This window comes from Neomonachus schauinslandi, chromosome Y, assembly GCF_002201575.2.
Source record: "Neomonachus schauinslandi chromosome Y, ASM220157v2, whole genome shotgun sequence".
Taxonomy (NCBI): Eukaryota; Metazoa; Chordata; class Mammalia; order Carnivora; family Phocidae; genus Neomonachus; species Neomonachus schauinslandi.
In genome coordinates this window covers 3,888,416-3,899,671 of record NC_058420.1, presented here as the reverse complement: position 1 = coordinate 3,899,671, position 11,256 = coordinate 3,888,416, and positions in this window count along the sequence as shown.

Below are 11,256 nucleotides of genomic sequence, written 5' to 3'. Positions count from 1 at the left end.
AGAAAAGCAAAGTAGGAAGCATCACAATTTCGGACTTCAAGCTATATTCCAAAGCTGTACTCATCAAGACAGCATGGTCAACTGGCACAAAAATAGACACCTAGATCAATGGAACAGAATACCGAACCCAGAAATGGGCCCTCAACTATATGGTCAACTAATCTTCGACAAAGTAGGAAAGAATATCCAATGGAAAAAGGACAGTCTATTCAACAAATGATGTTGGGCAAACTGGACAGCCATATGCAGAAAAATGACACTGGACTGCTCTCTTACACCATACACACACACGCACACACACAGTCACACACACACACTCAAAATGGAATCCATCAAAATCCTACAGGAGAACACAAGGAGCAATCTCTTTGACCTAGGCCACAGCAACTTCTTGCTTAACACATCACCAAGACAAGAGAAATAAAAACAAAAATAAACCATTAGGAATTCATCAAGATAAAAAGTCTCTGCACAGCAAAGGAAAAAAAACTAAAAGGCAACCTATGGAATGGGAGAAGATATTTGCAAGTGTTTTCTCAGATAAAGGGCCAGTATCCAAAATCTATAAAGAACTTATCAAACTCAACACCCAAAAAACAAAAAATCCAGTCAAGAAATGGGCAGAAGACATGAACAGACATTTCTCTAAAGAAGACATACAAATGGCTAACAGACATGAAGAAATGCTCCACTTCACTCATTATTAGGGAATACAAATCTAAACCATAATGAGATACCACTTCATAATATTCGGAATGGCTAAAATTAACAACTCAGGAAACACGAGATGATGGCAAGGATGCAGAGACAGGGGAACTCTCTTGCACTGCTGGTGGGAATGCAAACTGGTGCAGCCACTCTGGAGAACAGTATGGAGTTTCTTCAAAAAGTTCTAACTACAACTATTCCATGACCCAGCAATTGCATTACTAGTTATTTACCCAAAGGACACAAAAATACTGATTCAAAGGGACACATGCACCCTGATGTTTATAACAGCATTACCAACAATAAATTATGGAAATATCCCAAATGTCCATCAACTGATGAATGGATATAGAAGAAGTACATTATTACAATGGAATAGTACTCAGCCATCAAAAAAAAAAAATGAAATCTTGCCACTTAAAATGATGTGGATGGAGCTAGAGGGTATTACGCTAAGTGAAATAAGTCAGTCAGAGAAATACAAATAGCAATGGCTTCACTCATAAGTGGAATTTAAGAAACAAAACAGATGAACATACGGGGGAGAGGAAGAGATAGAGAGGGAAAGAAACCATGAGACTCTAACTATAGGGAACAAACTGACGGTTGATGGAGGGAGGTGGGCAAGAGATTGGGCTAAATGGTGATGGGTATGAAGGAGGGCACTTGTGTGATGAGCACTGGGTGTTGTATGTAAGTGATGAATTACTAAATTCTATATCTAAAACCAATTTTACCATATACGCTAACTAAATAGAATTGAAATAAAAAGATAACGCAAAACAAAACTATAATGAGCTTTCACCTCATATCTGTCAGAATGGCTAAAATCAACAACACAGACGCAACAGGTGTTGGTGAGAATGTGGAGAAAAAGGAACCTGTTTGCACTTCTGGTGGGAATGCAAATTGGTGCAACCACTCTGGAAAACAGTATGAAGCTTCCTTAAAAAGTTAATAATAGAACTACCATATGATCCAGCAATTGCACAGCTAGATATTTACCCAAAGCTTACAAAAATACTAATTCAAAGGAATACATGCACCCTAACGTTTACAGCAGTATTACCGACAAAAGCCAAATTATGGAAATAGCTCAAGTGTCCATTAACTGAAGAATGGATAAGGAATATGTGGCATATATAGTAGGGAAATCTTGGCATTTGCAACAACATGGTTGGAGCTAGAGAGTATTATGCTAAGTGAAATAAGTCAGTTAAAGAAAAATACCACAGGATTTCACTTATATATGGAATTTAAAACAAATGAGAAAAGGGAGGTGAAAAAAAGATAGAGACAGGCAAACCAAAAACAGACTCTTAACTCTAGAGAACATACTGCTGGTTACCAGAGGGGAGCTGGGTTAGGGGTGGGTGCAATAGGCGATGGGGATTGCGGAGTGCTTTTGTGATGAGCACCAGGTGATGCATGGAAGTGCTGAAACATTATATTGTACACCTGGAACACTAATATAATACTGTATGCTAACTAATGGGAATTTAAAGAATAATTTTTTAAAAACAAGGTGCAAACAAAAATTTTAGTTTCAAACAAAATTTATGAGAAACAAAAATTATGTTTCAAACAAAAATTTATGTCTCACAACTGGTGGACATAAATTCAACTATTAAAATATAATTTTTTAATCATCAAATGTAAATGGACTATACAACCCCTATTCAAAAGGTATAGACTATGAAGCTAGATATTTCTTTAAAGATTTTATTTATTTGGGGGCACCTGGGTGGCTCAGTCGGTTGGGCAGCTGCCTTTGGCTCAGGTCACGATCCCAGAGTCCTGAGATCAAGCCACGCTTCGGGCTCCCTGCTCAGCGGGAAGCCTGCTTCTCCCTCGCCCTCTGCTTGCCGCTCTGCCTAGTTGTGCTCTCTATCTCTCTGTCAAATAAATAAAAATCTGTTTATGCCCCTTTTTCTTCCTTTAATTTTTAAACTTTATATTTTTCTATTTCTAATGTGTCTCACATAGCATGTAGTTGAGTCTTCTTTTTTTTTAATCTAGCTTCTGGGGCTCCTGGGTGGCTCAGTTGGTGAAGCATCTCCCTTCAGCTCAGATCATGATCCCAGGATCCTGGGATTGAGTCCTGGTTGGGCTCCCTGCTCAGCAGGGAGCTGGCTTCTCCCTCTCCCACTCCCCCTGCTAGTGTTCCCTCTCTTGCTGTGTCTCTCTCTGTCAAATAAATAAATAAAATCTTTAATAAATAAATAAATAAATAATAAAAGGAAGAAAAAGATACAAACAACAACACAAGAAAGGTTGCAGGGCTTTGCTATTATCAGACAAAACAAAAATTATTACAGTTAAAAAAGACATTAGGTAATGATAAATGAATCAATCCATCCATCAAGAGGATTAATAACTGCAAAAATATACACATCTAATAAAAGAGCAAAACAGCTTATAATTTGTTTTAAAAATTGACAGAAATAAAGGGAGAAATTTACAATGTAAAAATAATAAAGTCTTCCAAACCCTAATTGCAATATGGATAGAAAAATGGCACAACAGACCACAAGGAAACAGAAGACTTGAGCAACAGCATAAAGCAAGTAGACTCTAAGAGACATTTATAGAACAAACTATCCAACAATGGCAAAAATACACACTCTGTTCAAGTTTACAAGGAATATTTTGCAGTATAGACCATATTCTAGGCAATAAAACAAAACTTGATAAATTTTGAAAAAAATAATAATACATGTTCTCCAACCACAATGGAATGAAATTGGAAATCAATAAAAGGAAGAAATTCAGGAAAATACAAATGTGTGGAAAATAAAAGGTACACTCCTAAAATATAAATACCCTAAGAAGAAATCAAAAGGGAAATTTAAAAATACTTTGGGATGAATGAAAATGAAGATACAACATACCAAATCTTATGGGATGGAGTTAAAGCTAGAGGTTAATTTATTGAATGTCTCTATAAAAAATAAGTATTTTGATTTAACATTGAAAGAAGAGCAAAAATAACCATACACAGGCAGAATGAAGAAAATAAAAAAGATAAAATCTGATAGAGGGCATCCCTGAAAAAAAAAACAAACAAACCCACAATTGGAATTGCATTTATTGGTGAAAGAATAGGGTTTTCCCAAGAAGAAGACAATGATGTCTCTCTATTATCAACATTGTAACAACATTATATTCTAAGTTCTAGTACAGACCATTAGTCAAGTTTAAAAAAAGTTAAGATATGCAGATTGGACAGGTAAAAGTAAATCCATATCTATTCACAAATGACATGATCCTGTATGGAACACAATAAAAACTATTAGAAATAAAATAAAGGAAAAATTACAGAAAGCAAAATTTCAGACTGCAATTATCATTATTTTTTATTTAAATTCAATTAGCCAGCATATAGAACATCATTAGTTTCAGATGTAGAGTTCAGTAATTCATCAGTTGCATATAACACCCAGTGTTCATCTCATAACATGCCCCCCCTTAGTGATCACATGCCCCCCCTTAGTGCCTGTCACCCCGTTCCCCATTCCCCACCTACCCCTCCAGGAACCCTGTTTCTTTCCCATATTAAGCGTCTCTCATGGTTTATCTCCCTCTCTGATGACTTCCCATTCAGTTTTCCCTCCCTTCCCCTATGATCCTCTGTGCGGTTTCTTAAATTCAACATATGAGTGAAACCATATGATAATTGTCTTTCCCTGATGGACTTATTTCACTTAGCATAATCCCCTCGGTTCCATCCATGTCCATGTAAATGGTAAGATTTCATTCTTTCTAATGGCTGAGTAATATTCCATTGTATATATGGACCACGTCTTCTTTATCCATTCATATGTTGAAGGGCATCTCAGCTCCTTCCACAGTTTGGCTATTGTAGCTATTGATTTCTCAAAGCCTCCTCTAATGATCCTCTAGTTGTTTTTCTCCCTTTTCCTCAGCTTCCTTACTTTCTATCAATTTGTCTTTTATGTCACTGACTCTCTCTTCTGCCTCATTTACCCTAGCCATTTAGAGTGTCCCTTTTAGACTGTCATCTCAGTTAAAGCATTTTTAATTTCGACCTGATTATATTTTAGTCTTTTATTTCTGCACTAACAGATTCTCCTGTGTCTTTCATGCTTTTTGCAACTCATGCTGGTATCTTTATAATCATTATTCTGAATTCTAGGTCCGACATGTTACTTATATGCATATGGATTAAACAATAGTATAGAGTATTACATCTGATTCTTTCTTTTGTTGTGAATTTCTCCTTCTAGTCATTTTTAAAAAGATTTTATTTATTTCTTTATTTGTCAGAGAAAGACAGGACACAAGCCAGGGGAGCAGCAGCAGAGACAGAGGGAGAAGCAGGCTCCCAGCCGAGCAGGGAGCCCAATGCGGGACATGATCCAGGACCCTGAGATCATGACCTGAGCTGAAGGCAGATGCTTAACATACTGAGCCACACAGGAGTCCCTCTCCTTCTAAGCACTTTTCCCAGTAAGACTAGATGAACAAGAGAACAAAATAAAAAAATATCAATGACAACCCTAGAGAAATATACACTGCAAATTATAGCAGAGAATGTCCCTAATCTGGGGAAGAACACAGGCATTCAAGTCCAGAAAGCACAGAGAACCCCTCTCAAAATCAAGAAAAATAGGTCAACACCTTGACATACAATAGTGAAATTTGAAAATTTCAGAGATAGAAAATCCTGAAAGCAGCTCAAGACAAGAGGCCTTAACCTACAAGGGTAGAAATATTAGACTGGCAGCAGGCCAATCCACACAGACCTGGCAGGCCAGAAAGGACTGGCATGATATATTCAGGGTGCTAAATTAGAAAAATATGCAACCAAGCATACTTTATGCAGCTACGCTGTCATTCAGAATGGAAGGAGAAATAAAAAGCTTCCAGGACAAACACAAACTAAAAGAATTTGTGATCACTATCAAGCCCTGCAAGAAGTATTAAAGGGGATCCTTTAAATGAAGAGAGAGCCTTTAAAGTAACATAGACCAGAAAGGAACAGAGACAATCTACAGAAACAGTGACTTTACAGGTAATGCAATAACACTAGATTCTTATCTTTAAGTTACTCTGAATGTAAATGGGCTAAATGCCTCAATCAAAAGACACATGATATCAGATTGGATAAAAAAGCAAGACCCATCAATATGCTGTCTGCAAGGGACTCATTTTACATTCAAAGACACTCCAGATTGAAAAGTGAGGGAGTGGAGAACCATTTACTATGCTAATGGACATCAAAAGAAAACTGGAGTAGCAATCCTCATTTCAGACAATTTAGATTTTAAACCAAAGACTGTAATAAGAGATAAAGAGGGACACTATGTCACACTTAAAGGATGTATACAAGAAGATCTAACAATTATAAATATGTATGCCCCTTACGTGGGAGCAGCCAATTATATAAACCAATTAATAACAAAATTCAAGAAACACATTGATAATAATATAATAATAGTAGGGGACTTCAACACCACCCTCACAGCAATGGACAGATAATCCAAGCAGAAGATCAACCAGGAAACAAGGCCTTTGAATGACACACTGGATAAGATGGACTTCAAAGATATATATTTAAAGCATATAGTCCAACCTAAAGAAAAAGAATACACATTCTTCTCGAGTGCATATGGTACATTCTTCAGAATAGATGAACCAACCAGTACCAAAAGATTGGAATCATTCCCAGCATATTTTCAGACCACAAAGCTTTAAAACTGGATCTCAATCACAAGAGGAAATTTGGAAGGAACTCAATTACATGGAGGTTAAAGAGCATCTTACTAAAGAATTAAGAGGTCAACCAGGAAATTAAAGAAGAATTTTAAAAATTCATGGAAGCAAATGAAAATGAAAACACAACAGTTCAAAACTTTTGGGAAGCAGCAAAGGTAGTCCTAAAAGGGAAGTATTTAGCAATTCAAGCCTTTCTCGGCAAACAAGAAAAGACGCAAATACACAACATAGCCATATACCTAAAGAAGCTGGGAAAATAACATCAAATACAGCCTAAATCCAAAAGTACAAGAGAAATAATAAAGATTAGAATAGAAATCAATGAAACAGAAACCAAAAGAACAGTAGAATAGATCAAGAAAACTAGGAGTCGGTTCTTTGAAAGAATTAATAAGATCAATAAACCTACAGCCCAACTTATCCAAAAGAAAAGAGAAAGGACCCAAATTAATAAAATCATGAATGAAAGAGGAGTGAGCACAAACAAGACTGCAGAAACCCACACAATTATAAGAACATATTATGAGCAACTATATGCCAACAAATTAGATAATCTGGAAGAAATGGATGCATTCCTAGAAACATATAAACTACCAAAACTGCAACAGGAAGAAACAGAAAATCTGAACAGACCCATAACCAGCAAGGAAATTGAAGAAGTAATAACAAATCTCCCAATAAACAATAGCCCAGGGCCAGATGGCTTCCCAGGGGAATGTTACCGAACATTTAAAGAGTTCATACTTACTCTTCTCAAACTGCTCCAAATATAGAAATGAAAGGAAAACTTACAAACTCCTTCTATGAATCCAACAAGACCTTGATGCCAAAACCAGACACAGACCCCACTAAAAAGGAGAATTACAGGCCAATATCCCTGATGAATAGGGATGAAAAATTCTCACAAACATACTGGCCAATAGGACCCACAGTACATTAAAAGGATTCTTTCCCATGACCAAGTGGGATTTATTACTGGCTGTAAGGGTGGTTCAACATGTGCAATCAATCAACATGATACAGCACATTAAAAAAGGAAAGGATAATAACCACAGGATCCTTTCAATAGATGCAGAAAAAGCATTTGACAAAATACAGCATACTTTCTTGATAAAACCCTTAACATCATAAAGGCTATATACAAAAGCCTGACAGCCAATATCATCTTCTGGGGAAAAACCGAGAGCTTTTCTCCTAAGGTCAGGAACACAGCAGGGATGTCCACTCTCACCACTGCTATTCAACATAGTACTAGAAGTCCTAGCCTCAGCAATTAGACAACAAAAAGAAACAAAAGGCATCTGAATTGGTAAAGAAGTCAAACTCTCACACTTCACAGAAGACACGATACTCTACGTAGAAAACCCAAAAGACCACCCCAAAATTGCTAGAACCCATACAGAAATTCAGCAAAGTCCCAGGATACAAAATCAATGCACAGAAATCAGTTGCATTTCTATACACTAACAATGAAGCAAGAAAGAGAAATCAAGGAATCAATTCTACTTACCATTGCATTGAAAAACATAAGATACCTAAGAAGAAACCTAACCAAAGAGGTATATGCTCTGTACTCTGAAAATTATTGAACACTTCTGAAAGAAATTGAGGAAGACATAAAGAAATGGAAGCACATTCCATGCTCATGGATTGGAAGGACAAATATGGTTTAAATGTCTATGCTACCTAGAGCAATCTACACATTCGATTCAATCCCTATCAAAATACCTTCAACATTTTTCACAGAGCTGGAGCAAACAATCCTAAAATTTGTATGGAACCGGAAAGGAACCCAAATACCCAGAGGAATGTGGAAAAAGAAAACCAAGCTGGAGACATCACAATTCTGAACTTCAAGCAGGATGACAAAGCTGTTATCATTAAGACAGCATGGTACTGGCACAAAAACAGACACATAGATCAAGAGATTAGAATAGAGAGCCCAGAAATAGACACTCAATGCAATGTGGTCAACTAATCTTCAAGAAAACAGGAGAGAATATACAATGGAAAAGAGACAGTCTCTTCAAGAAATGATGTTGGAAAAATTGAACAACCACATGCAGAAGAATGAAACTGGACCATTTTCTTACACCACACACAAAAATAGACTCAAAATGGATGAAAGACCTAAATGTGAGACAGGAATCCATCAAAATCTACAGGCAGCAACCTTTTTGACCCCAACCACAGCAATTCCTTGCTAGACACATCTCCAAAGGCAAAGGAAACAAAAGTAAAAAGCAACTATTGGGGCTTCAACAAGATAAAAAGTTTCTATTGGGGCTTCAACAAGATAAAAAGCTTCTACTGGGGCTTCAACAAGATAAAAAGCTTTTGTACATCAAAGGAAACAGTTGACAAAACTAAAAGGCAACCTATGGAATGGGAGAAGATATTTGCAAACATCTTATCAGATAAAGGGGTAGTGTCCAAAATCTATAAAGAACTTATTAAACTCCACACAGAAAATAAAGAAATGCGCAGGAGACATGAACAGACAATTCTCCAAAGAAAACATAAAAATGGGTAAGAGACACATGATAAAATGCTCAACATTTTCCCATGGCATCAGGGAAATATAAATAAAAACCACAATGAGATACCACCTCACATCTGTCAGAATGGCTCAATTTAACAACTCAGGAAACAAATATTGGAGAGAATGTGGAGAAAGGGGATCCTTCTTACACTGTTGGTGGGAATGCAAGCTGAAGCAGCAACAGTGGAAAACAGTATGGAAGTTCCTCAATATGTTAAATAGATCTATTCTATGACCCAGCAATTGCATACTAGGTATTTATCCAAAGGATACAAACATAGTGCTCCGAAGGGGCACCTGCACACCAACGTTTATAGCATCAACGTCCACAATAGCCAAACTGTGGAAAAAGCCCAGATGCCCATAGACTGATGAATGGACAAAGAAGATATATACAAGGTGTATACACAAGTTGTATATGAAGGTGTGATACACACACACACACACGTGCGCGCATGTGCGGAATATTACTCAACCATCAAAAAGAATGAAATCTTGCCATTTACAACTAGAGGGTATTATGCTAAGCAAAATAAGTCAGTCAGAGAAAGACAAACACCATATGATTTCACTCATACTTGGATTTTAAGAAACAGATGAACATAGGGGAAGGGAAGGAAAAATAAAACAAGATGAAATCAGAGAGGGAGATAAACCATAAGGGAATCTTAACTCTAGGAAACAAACTGAGGGTTGCTGGAGGAGAGGTAGGTGGGGGGATGGAGTAACTGGGTTATATAATGAGTATATGCAACTGATGAATCACTGAATTATACCCCTGAAACTAATAATACACTACATGTTAACTAATTGAATTTAAATTAAAAATTTTTTTAAAAAAGAATGCACACCTGAGTGAAGGACTTTGGATTCAGCCAAATTATTTTTAAGCATAAAAGCCATAGTCAATCTGGTGTCAACATACAAGAACTCCAGAAGAGTGTTCTAATAGGCTTTTTCTGGGAAATTTACACACATAAGCTTTGCAGAATACTAAGAGGAGATGGCAACAAAGACTGATGTCTTTTAGAATGACAGAAATAATTTATTTTATATACATATGTGTTTCAAATATATTTAAGATGTTTTGTTATTATATAAATTATATAAAGAACATAAAAGTATATATGTATAAACATGATTGTATGTATATACATAAAATACTCATAGAACCTAATATAAAATAATGGTTTTAAAAAAGAGAATATGTATGTTGGAGTATAGCTCTGAAAATGTGGCTACCTCACAGATATCAGAGAATGGGGAGAGACTTAGAAAATATTATGATAAAATAATAAGCACGTTGACTTCTTGTTATTAACTTCTAGTTACATGTATATATAAAATTTCTATACAATATAACACATAAAACTTCTAGTTATTATTAAAGGTCAAGTTATTAACTAGAACTTAACAGGATATACTTTATTTTTTTTTAATTCTGAATATATTTATTTATTTAAGTAATCCATACACCCAGCTTGGGGCTTGAACTCACAACCCTGGGATCAAGAGTCACACATTTCTCCGACTGACCCAGCCAGGAGTCCCAACAGGATATACTTTAAATCCAACACAAAGGAGGAGGTGAGGGAAGAAGGTACTTGCTAATTTCAATACTGCTCATTATAGGAATCACTAGATATTAAATAAATAAAGAAAAATGGACTGAAAAGAGTATACAAAATATTAAATAAGGTAACTCCAGGATAAAATGCAAATGTAAATGGCACACATTTGCAAAATAGGTTACAGTAAATATTATATGTCTATAATTTTAAATACATTTTAAAAATCAGAAACATGTATAGGTAAAACAAAAAGGTTGGAAATAATAAACTTACAGAAATATGCCAGGAAAATGCAAATAAAATATAAGCAGCTATCACACTGAGCCTAAAAAGCATTAAGACAAATTCTTAATGCTATAATACACAATGGAGATTTAAATATTAACAATTTTCACTTAAAAACATAGCAGAAATGTTCAAGAGTAGAAATAACTAGGATGCAAAGAAAAGTAGATACACACTAATATTACGTAGTCATACAGACATAGCATATTATATAATGTTAATAAGCTAGGGTAGATGAAATGGAAAAAACTGACAAAAATGTAGAAAATCTAGACAACATGATCTGTAACAAAGTGGATACTAGGTAAATGTATATAAGTAATTACAGACACTGTACAGAATATTCTTATTGGATTGTTATTGTTGTTAAGTAATCTCTATGCCCAATATCGTAGGGCTCAGACTCGACCC